Source organism: Pelophylax lessonae, assembly GCF_965119305.1.
Source record: "Pelophylax lessonae genome assembly, chromosome: 8".
NCBI lineage: Eukaryota > Metazoa > Chordata > Amphibia > Anura > Ranidae > Pelophylax > Pelophylax lessonae.
The window spans coordinates 69315415-69332263 of NC_138775.1; the positions used below are offsets into that span (position 1 = coordinate 69315415).

The window sequence follows — 16849 nt, forward strand, 5'->3', positions numbered from 1 at the left end:
GTTCTATGGTGATGAGTGGTCCTGCCGGGGGTTACTGGACTCTAGGATGGCTGATGTAGTTGCTTGTGTCCAAGAGGAACAGACCCAGTCAGAAAGCCTGACGAAAGAAGATCCTGCCAAAGGTGGCTAGACTCTGATTGGCTGCTGTAACTCCTTAGTCTGGTCGACCTCAATAATAGGGGACACAACAGAGGGGACCGCAATGGTGCATTACCAACAGTAGATTTTTATTAAAACAAATGGTTGCACTTACAGTTGTGAAGACAATAATAGCGAGTTCCCTCACGGAGGAGCTGTATGGCGGGGTCCGCCTGCAGTGCGGACCGCTGCCTGGTCTAGATGTGATGACGCGGCGCCTCCTCTCTGACGCGTTTCTCCCGATAGGGCATCCACTTAGATAGGAGGTAGATAGGAGCTACCTCCTATCTAAGTGGATGCCCTATCGGGAGAAACGCGTCAGAGAGGAGGCGCCGCGTCATCACATCTAGACCAGGCAGCGGTCCGCACTGCAGGCGGACCCCGCCATACAGCTCCTCCGTGAGGGAACTCGCTATTATTGTCTTCACAACTGTAAGTGCAACCATTTGTTTTAATAAAAATCTACTGTTGGTAATGCACCATTGCGGTCCCCTCTGTTGTGTCCCCTATTATTGAGGTCGACCAGACTAAGGAGTTACAGCAGCCAATCAGAGTCTAGCCACCTTTGGCAGGATCTTCTTTCGTCAGGCTTTCTGACTGGGTCTGTTCCTCTTGGACACAAGCAACTACATCAGCCATCCTAGAGTCCAGTAACCCCCGGCAGGACCACTCATCACCATAGAACCAGGCTTCTTGTTTGGCTTTTGTCCGGTAAGAGTCTAGGGAGCACGAGTGTGTCAGAGTGCCTTCTGTATTTCTGGGAACTTTTCTACCTGGCTGCATGACCTTTGGAGCGGTCATATTCATATATGCCCTTAACGTTTAACTTCTGGTAAGAGGCCAAGCTGGTGGTGGGACTTTGCACCTTCCAATCACAGTTCACCTTTCCCCAAGCTGGAAGTTTTTGTCACCATTTTTTGCACTTTATTTATGGACTTATAATATGGACGTTTATTGCACATTGGTGTATCACTAGTCACCTTCTGGACATTTTTTGTTTTACACGATTTGCATACGTTTTCATTTTTTTGCATTATTATTGCATTTTTGGTTTATTTGTTTACATCATTCGGTGTGTTTACACTTGCCAAGGTTTTTAAGGCTTGACGTGTTTGGTATCTATTTACTGGACACAACCACATTTTACCAAAAGAATGGTCTACTAGATAGGCTGCCCCCTATTTGTTCTACATAGTCGTCACTCCGTTAGAGGCCTACAGAGGTACAGGGCTATTCAGGGCCGCCCTCTGATAAGATGCATATGCATGCTGGATTGAAAACCCTCCACTACACCATCTTTCTGGTGCACATTGTACATTTGAGAAACAGGATAAATAAAATAAACAAGATAGACAACACTATTGCTGTTCACTGCCGGGAATCCTAGAGGTATATTTTAGGATGACCTCTCTGTGATGTAAAGCCTGTCACCCCTGTTGGGAACATACTGTGGGCAGGCTTAAAAGGAGTATGATTGAGAAACATGGTATTGACCCCTCCGAGGGTCCTAAGGGGCGAGTAGAGTAATATCTCCAAAAGTAATGATACTGTCTAATAACTGAAATCAAATCGTAACTAAAATAATAAAAAGAAATACACAACGTTGTCAGTTCTTCTTTGTTATATCAAAATATGAAGTGAGATACTCTTATTGGTACCACAAGATGGAAGTAGGCTGGTGATAATGGTTTCATTATACTGAAGTTAAATCTATATGGAATACATCTTTTTATCTCTTAGTTGATACCAGAAGCCTGTTTGGATGTTAGCCATAAGTTCCAGTGTTTATGGAAGGTATGTGCTCTCCCTTCTCTGTATGCAAGCATTTGTTCCATTGTACACTGTGAATTGACTCTGGCTATGACTTCTTTAATGTTTGGGGGAATTTGTGATCGCCATTTTTGTGCTATGGAGATGCGGACTGCATATAAAATATGTGTGATTACTTTTCTTGATAAGAAAGGGAAAGAGTCTATACCCAAACTCAATAGTGCCAATTTTTGAGAGAGTGTACATGGAATGCCAGTAATCCCCTGATATGAGGGAGAGCACATCCTTCTAAAATGGCCACAATATTACACAATGTCACAGTATGTGTAGGAAATTACCGGAACATTGGCAATCTCCCCAGCACATAGGGGACAGATATGGGTCCATTTTGTGTCATGGGAATCAGATGTGGTTCAAAATGCATCCAATTTGTATATATGTGAACCAAGCCTAAAGTGATTGTAAACCTCAGTCATGGAATCTGATCAAAAAACATATATCTGTAGGGTTTACTTATCTCTCTCTAAAGCTCTACGTGTAATTTCTCTCTGGTGCTTCGTTCCTCTGTTATCAGCATTAGTCGCTTCTGAGAAGTTTTCCTAACACATGAGATAAATTTGTGTCGGGAGGGACGGGGGGTGGGGGGGGGGGGCGAGAGCTTGTCCATTCACAACATATTTCTTCTGTTGTGTGGAGGGGGGTGTGTGACTTTCCTTCAATCAGCACTCACACACTGTTAGTGCATCCTCTCCAAATCCCCCTCTGTATTCCTGACAGATGAAGAAAGATTTTAACACTTTTCTGCCCTTTTGAAGGAGTTTAGGTGTGGCGCCCTCCTGGGTAGGTGCTGGTGAGAAAGTGTAGTTTTTGGCTCTCTCTGCCCTGTGAGAGGGGTAGCGGGAGGGTCTATATTGATTTTTTGCCTACCAGAGAGCAGGATCTGTGAGTCAGGTCTGCTCAGTATGCTCAGTATGTGATTCATTGGTTATAGAGAGTGTTTCACACTGGTCCAATAGGGAGGCATGTTGGATAGTGGGAGGAAACCTGACCAATGGGTACATAGGCTTTGATACAGTCCTGGTGATTGGCAGAGACTGGCTGTCTCAGTGCATTCTGGGATACTGTATAAAAGCCAGGAGCACATGTGCTGCGTGGTCTTTGGCTGGTGAGCAGAATCCCGGAGGGAGGGTGGCGGCTTCCTACTCCTCTGTAGCAGTGGCACGTGGCATCAGAAGTTCGTCCTAAGGGCCAGAGGAACTGAGCTGAACCCAGAGGTCCAGGAAATCTGACTGAGGGGGGGGGGCACTGGAGACCCTGGAAAAACAGTATCATGAGTACAGGGGATCGGGGGGATGAGGGGGGCCATCCCGAAGTAGGATAGTCAGAGGATGTGTCAGTGGTCAAGAAAGAGGATGCTAGGAAAGTGTCCTGAAGAGAATTTAGTTCATCAAGTCATCTGGATAGAGACTTAAACCCAAATTCACCTAAGTGGCAGGGCGAATCAACACCCTGGCTGTATCGAGAATTAGAAGTTCTCCATCTTGTGAATAGTTAATTGCAGTATCCCACTATTCCCTTCTCCCACTCCTATTTATAATAAAACACCAAAAACAACTGCATACCCCTGGACTGATCATTGACTGAGCAAAGAAGTAAAGTGTTAAATTGTGAATGCAAGTATTGCTAATGGTAACCCAGGGGGGCCCGAAAGGGTAATATTCAGTAGTCCTCAAGGGGGCAGTGCTACATAGGGAAGAGAAGACTGCCGATAAACAAGTAAAACCTATGTAGGAGGATTTGTTTCATATCTGTGTATCATCTGAGGCTGTTCACTTCACTGGGTATATGTGAAGGTTTACAACCACTTTAATTGTGTGTGTGTGTGTGTGTGTGTTTGTGCTAAAGACTTGGTTTATTGAGTTATTGACATAAGTACTTAAAATAGAAAAGGAGCAAGTTATGTGGTCTTTGGTCATTGGTCAGATGTTGATTTTTTTTTATAATTTTAGGAGACCTCTGGACTTTCCACTATTTCTGAATATCCTAATTTATACTTTTATGATTCAATGCTCTAAGACTTGGCACTAATTCTTTATGGCCACAGGTTTTCGAAACTCAGATGTCTCAATTGCATGTGTGCATTAAACATAAAGAGCACATCAGGAAACTGGGTAAAGAGTTTTGACCCGATGGTACCATATTTCGACTAAGTTCATGGGATGTTATGGGGAAATATTTTATTATATCTTTTCATGTGACAACACTGAAGAAATTATACTTTGCTATAATGTAAATTTGTGAGAGTACAGCTTGTATAACAGTGTAAATTTGCTGTCCCCTCAAAATAACTCAACACACAGCCATTAATGTCTAAACCGCTGGCAACAAAAGTGAGTACACCCCTAAGTGGAAATGTCCAAATTGGGCCCAAAGTGTCAGTATTTTGTGTGGCCACCATTATTTTGCAGCACTGCTATAACCCTCTTGGGCATGAAGTTCACCAGTGCTTCACAGGATGCCACTGGAGTCCTCCTCCATGACGACATCAGGGAGCTGGTGGATAGAGAGCTTGCAATCCTCCACCTTCCGGATGCCCCACAGATGCTCAATGGGATTTAGGTCTGTAGACATGCTTGGCCAGTCCATCACCTTTACCCTCAGCTTCTTTAGCAAGGCAGTGGTCGTCTTGGAGGTGTGTTTGGGGTCGTTATCATGTTGAAATACTGCCCTGAAGCCCAGTTTCCGAAGGGAGGGGATCATGCTCTGCTTCAGTATGTCACAGTACATGTTGGCATTCATGTTTCCTCCATGAACTGTAGCTTCCCAGTGCTGGCAGCACTCATGCAGCCCCAGACCATGACATGCCCACCACCATGCTTGACTGTAGGCAAGACACAATTGTCTTTGCACTCCTCACCTGGTTGCCGCCACACACGCTTGACACCATCTGAACCAAATACTGTAAGTTTATCTTGGTCCCATCAAACCACAGGACATGGTTCCAGTAGTCCATGTCCTTAGTCTGCTTGTCTTCAGCAAACTGTTTGCGGACTTTCTTGTGCATCGTCTTTAGAAAAGGCTTCTTTCTGGGACGACAGCCATGCAGACCAATTTGATTCAGTGTGCGGTGTATGGTCTGAGCAATGACAGACTGATCCCCCACCCCTTCAACCTCTGCAGCAATGCTGGCAGCACTCATACATCTAATTTCCAAAGACAACCTCTGGATATGACACTGAGCATGTGCACTCAACTTGTTTGGTTGACCATGGCGAGACCTGTTCTGAGTGGAACCTGCCCAATTAAACCGCTGTATGGTCTTAGCCACCGTGCTGCAGCTCAGTTTCAGGGTCTTGGCAATCTTCTTATAGCCTAGGCCATCTTCATGTAGAGCAACAATTCTTTTTTTTTTCCAGATCCTCAGAGAGTTCTTTGCCCTGAGGTGCCATGTTGATCATCCAGTGACCAGTATGAGAGAGTGAGAGAGATAACACCAAATTTAACACACCTGCTCCCCATTCACACCTGAGACCTTGAAACACTAACGAGTCACATGACACCGGGGAGGAAAAAATGGCTAATTGGGCCTATTTTGGACATTGTCACCTAGGGGTGTACTCACTTTTGTTGCCAGTGGTTTAGACATTAATGGCTGTGTGTTGAGTTATTTTAAGAGGACAGCAAATTTACACTGTTATACAAGCTGTACGCTCACTACTTTACATTGTAGCAAAGTGTCGTTTCTTCAGTGTTGTCACATAAAAAGGTATAAAAAAATATTTACAAAAATGTGAGGGGTGTACTCACTTTTGTGAGATACTGTATATAGTCAGATGTGCAACATCATCACTGAGCGACACCCAGGCAGTAGGCAAGTGATGATGCAAACAGAGTTTATAAAAGACAGCAGTCTGCACATGTCCAAGATGGCTGCCAACAGGAAGGCAAGATAAGACCTTGACACTTTCCTGGCACATATGCACCGTCTGGTGACTCCTCTGAAAGTACAAAGTCCAGCTCTGCTTCTGCATGGCAATTCCCAAGTGCAGGAGGCTTGATGAGTTCCTTGATAACCTTTGCAGAGATTGAGAGGTCCTGGGGCTCAGTTTTCTCCAGAAGCAGTGTAAATAGAAAACATGACAATGTCCACACCTCAACCACTGGGATATACCTGGGGGTTACACGATCACAGTCAGAATTTAGTGGCACAAGGGAATCCGTCATCCCTTGATTGCACAAAGTGAAGCCTTTCTCTGGTGCAAATTTTAGTCTAGTATTTAGCACCATCACCGGGCCAGTCCTCCACAGCAGCCCTACTATCTTTTTTTTTTATTTCTAGACACAGCACAGGCACAGTTGCTAGCGCTCTCTCATGAGGGAGAGAACCAACTCCACATTACATTATACACAGAACCACCTCTTATTACAGGTTATCAGGGTTCTGGAGGGCCCCCATGTCACTGACCAGACCATTACGGTGGCCATTGAAGTGGAGGCCCTCTATAGCTCCATTCCCCATGACAGGGGCAAAGCTGTTCAGCATGTGCTCTCTCAGAAAAGCCAATATGAACAAAAACTCAATGAGTTAATTTTTCTATAATTGGAGTTCATCCTAATACATAATTTTTTCATGTTTCTTGATTCCCACTACCTCCAGGTACAGGGGGTAGCCATGGAGACATGTTGCGCCCCCTCATATGCCAACTTGTACCTGGAGGAGTGGGAACATCTATTATGCTCTGATGAGATTGCATCGAAGTATACGGACCACGCCATCACGTGGTACCGATACACTGATGACATCTTCATGCTATGGGATGGACCTGAAATTTTAATTATGGATTTTCTTGGAAATATAAATCAGAACAAAAGTTTCAATCTTAGGTTTACAATGTCCCATAGTAGATCCACTATTACTTTTTTGGATGTATCAATACACCAACACCCATATGGTCAACTGTACAGTGAACTATATAAAAAGCCTACCGCTGGCAATACGATCTTGGAAGCCTTAAGCTTCCACCCTAAACCTCTTTTAGCATCCATACCTTATGGACAATACATAAGAGCAGAACGAAACTGCTCTAATGATGTCCTTTTTGAACAGGAAGCAGAAATATTAAGATCTAGATCATTAGAACATGGTTATCCAATAGCTTTCTCAAAAAGGCCTATAAGAAAGCGAAGGGCTAATCACGTAATGATCTACTACTTACGCAAAGTAAACCAATAAACAAAAAAGGTAACTAGAATTATTACCCAATACTCCAAACAGCATAAACAAATCAAACATATTTTTAAGAAATATTGGCACCTTCTGAGTATGGATCCATTCTTAGCTCCATTTGTCCCCAAACAACCTATGATTACATATAAAAGAGCTACCTCATTGAGAGACAAGTTGGTCCATAGTGAGTTCAAACTAGAAAGAAGGATTTAGGGTGGCAGGTACTTTCATATCCGGTAGCTGCAGCTATTGCAAACATATGGACACAAGGGCAAGCATCATCTTGCCCAATGGCAACAAGTTCAAGCCTAAACATTTTGTCAATTGAAAAACTCGTGTACCTTCTCACATGCGATTGTGGGTGCTTATACGTCGGGAAAACTAAACTCGAATTTTGGAGAAGAATGTATAGACATTTGGTAAGCATTGACAAAAAGGACCCTGACCTTCCCCTTGGGAGACATGCCGCCCTAGTTTACAGGAACTCTATGCCAAGGGGGAAATTCTTGGCGTTAGATCATATTCGTGCTAATCCAGGAGGTGGTGATTTGAATAAAACCCTACTACAAAGCTAGCTAAGATGGATATTCCATCTTAAGGCAACATCGCCCCTGGCCTCAATGAAGCCTTTAATTTCAAACCCTATTTGCTTGGTTTTCAGTCAGGATCCTGTGAATTGGATCCTTTTATTCTTTCCTTTTTTTTTTTTATTATATGATGGAGTTTATACATGATACTGCATTGACTATGAAATGTAATGCTCTACCTCTATTTGTTTAAATTTGCTTTTCATTAAAAGAGGACTAGGTAGGCTCTCTTTAAATGTTCTCGAAATGTCTTGATCCTGGAAAATGCTTATAAGGTATTTTACAGATGGTATTATACCCCAGCCAGACTGGCTAAATTTATACCTGCGTATTCTCCCTTGTGTTTTCGTGGATGCACTCAGGAGGGGACCATAGCACATATTTGGTGGACATGTCCCAAGGTGAGTAGACTATGGATCAGGATCTATGCCTTGCTCCGTAATATTTTTCAGGTCACCCTGAAGAGAGACCTGTATGAGCAGGGGAGGGCTGGCAGCCTTAGGCCTGGGGGGCAAGTCCAGTCAAGTGGCCCACTGAACCACCAAATGAGCTCACCATCCATCTGCTCCACATTGCCTGCACAGAGAGAGAGAAAGAGAGAGAGAGAGAAAGAGACCACTCAACATTGTGCAGGCTATGTGGAGCGGTCTCTCTCTCTCTGTGCGGGCAGCGGTAACTCTCTGTGCGGGCAGCGTGAAAGCGGTCACTCTCTGTGGGGGCTACTCTCTGTTTGGGCAATCATGTGGAGCAGTCTCTAAGAGACTGCTCCACATGATTGTCCCAGAGAGAATGAGAGAGCCTGCCCCTTCCCCACACTCAGTACACAGACCAAAGAGACTGCAGGAAGATGAAGACTAAAGTCTTGGCAGTCACTGCTGCCACACTAATGCCCCGTACACATGCAACGATTGTTGGCCGTAAATTTTCGGCCAACGTCCGATCGGCCGATTGTTGGCTTGTTAGTATGATGATTCCGAAAACCGACTCCGACTTTTGCGGCCGAACAAAATCTGGTGTGCGGACTATAAAATTTTTGTTGGCCGTCAACACAACGGCCGATTTTCCGTCAGTCAGTACAGAATCCGGCAGACAAAATTCAGATGAGCAAGACTGGGAATGCTCAGAGAAGAAAAAACACACGGAAAGTTAACCAGCACATGACATCACTTCTGAAGTAGGTTTTTGTTGGCCGAGAAAATTTGTGTGCAGACTAGAGCACATTCCAACCAACACAACAACACTGTACAAAAGACGGCCGATCGGTCGGCCGATAATCGTTGCGTGTGTACGAGGCTTAAGGCTACTTGTGGAGTTTGGATCTTCTCTGGTGAGTGAGCACCACACCACTGGGCAAGCCAAGCAAGCAGTGTAGCCGAGAGTCACAGTTAGGCTCCGTTCACATGTAGGCGTTTTGGGGCGTTTTGGGGAGTTTTTCTGCTCTAGGATCAGCTCTCAAAACGCCCAACAAGACAAATCCTATTCATTTTAATGGCCCCTGTTCACATCTGAGCATTTTGATGCTGTGAGCAAAACGCCCAACGCTCAAAAAAGTACATGAGCTTCTTTTTGGGCAGATTACAGGCGTTTTCCATTGGTCTCTATTAGGGCTGCCACGACTCGTCGACTACAAAAATTCGTCGACGTGCGTGAAAGGCGTCGACGCATCACGCGTGACGTCACATGCCCCCTGCTCGCATTGCCGGCCGGGCTGCTACATTGATTGGGGCCTCTGCAGGCTGCACTGCCCCACCCCCGGCCCCCGCTGCGCTCCAGTCCAGAGTGTCTGTGATCGGCATGACGTCCCAGAGGTGAGCGACGCTCTTCACACTGAGGCAGTGATGTGGTTGCAATGCTCTGCAGGTGATTGTTGCCACATTTTTTACATTTGTTATAAGGGCGGACAGTGACTTTACCATACAGAGAAGTCTCAGTCTTTGTTCTATGAAGTGTAATAGAACGCCATGTGACCCTCATTTTCATCTCTCATTGGACTCAGCTGAGAGTGATTGCCTGAGACTGGTCTTTATTACTTGTCAATGGACTATGTATGGTGGATTTCCTGCGCATTTCTAGTGATTTCAGTATTTCAAACACAACTCCTGGGTAGGCAGTACCCCCTCCCCCCTCAGTCACATGGCCCCCCCAACATGATTATGTATATTTTTTAATATACAAAATGTTATCGTTTCTTTAAAGCAAACCTATCCATAGAGATGCATGGAGACTGTCATCCCCAATCCACTCCTGAAGATGCAGGTTGTCTGGCTGTCACAATAAGATGATGTATATGTTTCCTATGTATATCCTGTCCCAGATAAAGGATACTATGTATTAAAGCAGGAGGATAAACATGACAGCCAAGTAACCAGCATAACTGGATCACTTTTCAGAGGAGTGTAAGTGCCTGCTGTAAGTGCATACAAGCCTTTGGGCTCACACGGTGTGCTGTGCTTTGGCTGCAGTGCAGGTGTGCTGGCACTTTTCCTTAGCTGCAGGCCCTTAGACTCTTTTAGGTTGTGCGTTTTTGCTGCATTTTCTGAAAGTCCACCAAGGAAGCAGCATGCAGCATTTTTTGTGCAGTTTCAGAGCATGCAGTAAAAATGTGCAGTCTAATAGGAGGTCTATGGGACTGGGGTAACATGCAGGAAGGCTGCCAGTACACCAGCATTGCAGCCAAACCCCAGCATGCCAGTGTGAGCCCAGTACATAGCATAGGGCAAGGTACTGTAACAGGCTGATAGAAAGAAAAATCTTTCTCTGCAGTGAAGGGGAGGGATTTGGGAGAGAAAGGGAGGGAGGAGAGGTTACACTCACTTACTTGGACGTTCACTCACTGGAGCTCTCTATCTGTTGAGCCGACAGCTTAGTTTGAACTTTCCCGCCCGCCTCACACATTCTCCACATTCTCTTCACCGACTGCACTCGGCTGATTGGAATGTGGGCGGGCAAAGAGAGAGAGAGGTTCCAGCCTCGAGTCTAGCAGCTGTTCCTGTGGAGGAGGGAGGGGCCGGGTAGCTCCTTCGGTAATGCAGTCACTCAGCCCTGTGACAGAACACATCGCTGCCTCTGCCTGCCTCGCAGTCCTGGATGGAGTTACTTGTGTACAGCCGCACTCGGCCAACTCCGGAACTGCGCGTGCGCAGTTCTGAGCTGGGGACACAGCGGCCTGTTTTACAAAGCATCAGAGCAGCCCAGGGGGAAAATGCATCCCTTCCCCCCGGCCCAGTCCGCCCCTGTGTATGAGGCGCTCCTGTGTAAGCCTATACCTGACTTGACCCGTACACAACGCCAGTTGGCTCAGCATTTGTTTACAGCTACGAAATTGACAATTGCCTGATCCTGGAAGACCCCGTTGCTTAGTTTTGAGGCGGTCAAAAATCGTATGAATGATATTCTAATTAATGAAAAATTTACTGCCATAGTCTCTGATTCTCATGCTAAATTTCTTAAGGTGTGGGACCCCTGGATCTCGAACATTGCCCCTTCCAGATTTCAGACTACTCTTCTTTCCCTTTAAATGCCCCCTGGTCGCTCGCCCCGTCGGACCCGTTCTCCCTTCCTTCTCCCCATCCTCTCTTTAGTCTTCTTCTATTGTCTTACTTTGTTTGTCTTCTTTTCTCACCCCTTCTTCCCCCTCTTTCTCTTATGTCTTTTAGTGTCGCTGTCTCCTCTGGCTTGGTACTTTCAGGCCCTACCTCTCTTTACTCATTGGAACGTTCTAGAACTTCTTCTTCTGTTGTTTTTATTGCACTATAAGCCACTAGGGGGACTTTTGGTCTCTGTCTAAGGATTTTTTCTTGTTAAGAAACTTTATTTGGTCCGCAATTTTTTAAGTTTGGCTTACGCCCTATGTTTGTATTATATTTTGATGCTACCTGTTTCCTGCGTTCCATTTCTTTCTCATATTGTACACATATACCTTGTTTTGAAGTATGTTTATGCCTTTTCTTAAAATAAAAACTTTTGTACAAGAAAAGAGGGCTAGGTATGATTATGGTCCTGATATTGTTCATAGAAATAAGTATAAATCATGCTTGGTATGAAATTCCTGTGCTTCTAATACATTGTACCCTTTTTCTCCTGTTTCTGTTATTTTAGCCCACTGCTAGTGGACAAGCAGGGTGGAGGCTGCCAGGTCATCTGGGGGGCTCCCCTGTGGGATTTGGGTTGCACCATGCGGCGCACAAAGGCCCCTTCTGCTCCATTTAGAAGCAGTGGTGGGCCATTCAGTAGGCCTGTTGGGACTGCGATTCTCTGCCTGAAGTCCGCAGCCTCTTCCTGTTTGTGTTCCAATTTGGAACGCAGGTGGGCACTCTTTTGTGCGTTGGTGGCGTGATGAGGCGTGATGTCGCCTTGGGGTGGGGCAGCACCACTCGCCAACTCGCCGAGGGATCCCCATGGATGCCGCCTTTCACCAAGGCGACAGGGGTGTCCACGATACCAACAGCCAGCTGATTCAGATCCTTAATCCTTAATTAGTGACAATTAGCCACCAATGGTAAGAGATATAACCATTACTCCAGAAAGTCTGCATGTGCTCCACGGAGCTAATGGCGAACGGTTCTCTCTAAAAAATGATCCCCTTGTATAACAGACAGGTATGATGCTACTATCCTTTTCCCAATGCCTCTCACAGTACCTTAGGGACCCCATGTGGGGAGTACTGCCTCGGAATTTGTTGACAAGCCTCCCCCTACTTTTTGCAAGTCTGTTCTCTCTTCAATACACAGGACTTAGCAAACATATTCCTTATTTACAACTGTTACTCATTTTGAACTATCCAGTCCATTTAGAAGGAATTTCTTGAACATACATTACTCATTTGTCCTTAGATGATGTACCTGGCTGTTGAAAATTTGGGCAATATACCTGCCCTTGGGTCCTTGTGACTGCGACCTTGTCCTTTCCTGGGAGCATGCTGGTTCACAATCACAGGGGGTATTCTTCTTATTTGCGATTCCATTCAGCAGTGGCTATTTAGCATTCAGCGATGATGTGCAATGCAATCCTTGAAACTTGTAAGTCCAAATTAGCCTATGTAATGTTCTGACTACATATACATTACTATTCATGATAGACGCAACCATGCTACTAATATAACACGTTTATGTTCTAGAAAAGAATAATACCCATTGTCACACCTCTGAAGAAGGACTCCAATACATTATTCCGAAACATGTTAGGCGTTCTTGCATAATCTATGGCAGCCAGCCGGATGGTTCAACACAGGTTGCCGCACCAATGCCATATCTTTATGATGTAAAGGGTATTCATCTTTTACTTGTATCTACTTGTTTAAGGATTGTCATTTTTGTATGTTTTTCCATAGAATTTATTAATCAATAAACATTTTTTACAAATTCCACGAGGGGTTTTTGGTGCAGTTTCTGCATACAATTTTTTCGGGTTCTTATACCAGGTTCTACCACTTCCTTAAGGCTTACAGCAGGCATGTCCAACCCATGGCCAGCGAGGCCACATGCGGCCTGGAACTACAGGCAATGCGGCCCGCCGGTGGCGGCTCACAGACACCCGCAAGTGCCGTGCGATCTCCCGGCTGCCGCAGGAGACTTAGGATGTCTGCAGTCAGTGACAGAGCCGCTGCTTCCTGTATAATTCCGACTCTGTCGGAGTGATATGAAATGCATTCCGCCTGTGACAGGAGCCATATAGGAAGCATTGACTCTGCTCTCTACTGCAGCCGCTGCTTCCTCCAGCAGTACCCGCATAACCAGCATTACCTGCCAGCAGTGCCAGCATTACCCACCAGCAGTACCCGCCAGCATTACCCACCAGCATTACCCACCAGTATTACCCGCCAGCAGTAACCACCAGCATTACCAACCAGAAGTAACCGCCAGCAGTAACCGCCAGCATTACCCACCAGCAGTAACCGCCAGCACTACCTGCCAGTAGTAACCACCAGCACTACCCACCAGCAGTAACCGCCACCATTACCCACCAGCAGTGATTGCCAACAGTAACTGCCAACAGTACCCACCAGCAGTAACCACACCAGCAGTACCCACCAGCAGTAACTGCCAGCAGTCTGCAAAATAAGTAGAAAAGGTATGTGCATTAGCATGTGTAAGTTGTTGCAATATGTTTTTTAATGTTGTTGTTTTTTGTCATAATACGTCATGGTTCATACTTGTATGACTAGGGACATGACATTCTCTGGCTGCCTAAGTCATATGTGCTAAGGGTGCAACTAGCCCCCCAGCACATAACTGTAAATATCTCAGCACGTGCAGTGTTTCTGACTCCTACCACCATGACCACTTCAAATCACTGAAGTGGTCATGGTGGTTAGAGTGTTCCTTTAATATCTCTCAGAAGAAGTAAACCTCTGTATACTGATTCCATTTCATTTGATCATCCTCTAGCTGTGTTAAATTAGTGCGAGAGGCGGGAAGGGTATGGCATCGTGTTATTACTTATATACCTTAACTATAGTATATATTTTATATGCGGCCCGAGAAAATTTCTCTACACTCAATGTGGCCCAGAGAAGCCAAAAGGTTGGACACCCATGGTTTACAGCAATTTCTAGAATTTTTTCAAACACTTCAGGAGCTAGAAGCACACAGAAGTACAAGACTCTTCAGGGACCACTCTCTTCATTCTGTAACTGCCCCAAAGCCCACCCAGACTGAAGCCGCCTGCTGGCATGTGTACAGATGGTGGGTTGGAAACCCTCTGCTACACTATCCTCCTGGTCCCTCACAACATTGACCCATATCTGGTTGGGAGTACTCATATCACAAGGCCTTGTATTACTTTCATGGAATGGATAGTGGCAATAATAAGGCACATCTGCTTACAGTCCAGGAACCTAAATCTTTTGGCACACATTTATATCCCTATTCCCTATAGGTCAGTGCTGGTTATCTGGTGTCTCAAAGCACATAACCAGGGAAGATCACATTGGTGAACTGAACAGGGTTCTACTTGACTGTCTACTACATCTCTCTTCGCTAAGGTACACAGTTTTTTCTACCATCCTAGATTCCACCCACCCTATATATGAGGTTCTGCCAGAAGGCAGTGTTAACATATCACTTCCTGCCCAAGCTAAGGAAATAATTGAACCCCTTCCTACAGGCATGACGCCAAACATACTAAAAAATTGATTTGATGTTTACATACACTTTAACATACAGGAGCAGAACAGGTGAGTGTAGGGTTTGCATTTTGTTGCACTGCACTATACTACAAGTAAATTGTGACATTGTTTGCATCAGCGCACCCCTCATTCAACAAACTTGTTCTCTATGCCTTATTCCCCCCCCCCCCCACCCCCACACTTTAAAGTTAGCATCTCTTTTGGGGAACAGTCTTTTATGTATCGTTTTCTTTTTTTTTCTGATGCCTCACCCAACCCACCCTTCACCATTCCAGCCTTGGCTAGAATGATGTATCCTACTACCACAGCCCCTTGGGAACCTGCCCTGACATCCGTAGAATGACCAGGGGGCAGAGTTGCTGCAAAATTGATGACCAGGCTTCCTGAACCCAGAGGAGGCAGCTGGCTGAAGAAGATAAGAATGGTGTCAAAGGACTGCTGAACAACATGTATCTGCTAGACAAGTCAATATATATTTTGAATTTTCCCATAATAAAAGGTAAGGGGGATAGGTGGGGAATGTATAGGGGAGTTAGGTTCTTATTTACAAGCAGCATAAACAAAGGTATAAACCTAAATTTCTAGTTTCAAGTAATGACATATTTTAGTTTAACCAGTACTGAGTTCCCCATTGTATCTCATTATGGATAAAAGATTTTATTTGATATTATGCGCATACAGTACTTTACAGAATTTAATACGACCAGTTACTATTGCTTATTAACTGTATACCAAGCCATACCCTGATATCTGTAAGAAACACAAAATATTCATAGGCAAGCCTGAACTTCATACATTTGGAAACTGCTGAAGATCCCAAGCACCGCCAGAATAATTCACTTCCTGAATTTCACAGCTCCGTCTACAATCTAAAAAGACGAAATGAAACTCTCCTTGGCTTACAATACCCAGGAAATGTTGTAACTTGTCCTTCAGAGTTACAGACATTTGGCACATTCTAAAGTTATCTCAGCAGAATAAAATGTAATTAACACAAACTGTAAAAAACATAATAATATTAAAGGATGAAAGTATATGTATAGAAAGACTTGTCGCACTTACCTGTACAGAGCTGCTTTGTATAAATGGAGTTGTCCCCGTGGACTGATGTCAGGAGATGACAGCCTTGTCCTTCAGCATTTTCCGCCTCTCTTACTCAGTGTTCATTTTCTATTCATGACGTCATCGCTGTGTTTGCTGATCTGCACTCTGTAATGTTGCAAAGCTACTATTCCTAACCACACATCCAACAGTTAAAAACAATCATGACTAAATTCCTATTATATAAGTGTGTAGCTCACAGCTGGCTGTTTGTTGGACTTGAATCCTTCTAAATTTCAGCTTTTAACAGCAAATCCTGTTCACTTTCCAAAGTGTACGGAATTTCCAAAGAAGGGGAATTTTTGCTCACACATGATTAAGTGATTAAAGAAAGCTTCTATGCTTTTTTTGTCGATAGTAACTACAGTATATATATATATATATATATATATATATATATATATATATATACAGTGATACCTCGGTTCACAAACTTAATTCGTGAACTGACTCTGGTCGCGAACCGAATTGGTCGTGAACCGAGGCACATTTTCCCATAGGGTTCAATGTAAATCCGGTTAATCCATTCTGACCTTTTTTTTGGTTTTTGAAGCACAAAAATATAAAACAAATTACAATACACATTAGTACAGTATAGTAATGTATAAAGAGAGAACACTAACCTTGCTTGAGATGACTTCTGGCATGGAGGAAGGCAGGTGGGAGGCGGGTGGGAGGCGGTTATTGTTTGGAGGGAGAGTCCCCCTCCATAAGGACATCAGGGGGATCTCCTTCAGGGGTTTCCTCTCTCCTTTGTCAAGCCATATTGGAAGTCCAGTACAGTAAGCACTCAAACGGGTGAACTGTACAATACAGTAAGTACAGTATTGTACAGAAGTACTGTACAGTATTGTACAGTACAGTAGTACAGTACAGTACTGTATGTGCTAAAAAGCACAC

The 16849-nt window shown here is 44.6% G+C and overlaps 1 protein-coding gene across 1 annotated transcript in view; it reads right to left on the reverse strand.

The window, feature by feature from the left end:
- TMEM40 (transmembrane protein 40) overlaps nt 1-16027 on the reverse strand; it is a 53599-nt gene extending 37572 nt beyond the window's left edge. Inside the window, exon 1 of the mRNA XM_082264872.1 lies at nt 15911-16027. The gene's annotated coding sequence lies outside the window, so the exon portion shown is untranslated. The remainder of the gene's footprint in view (nt 1-15910) is intronic.
- Nucleotides 16028-16849: the final 822 nt, after the last annotated feature.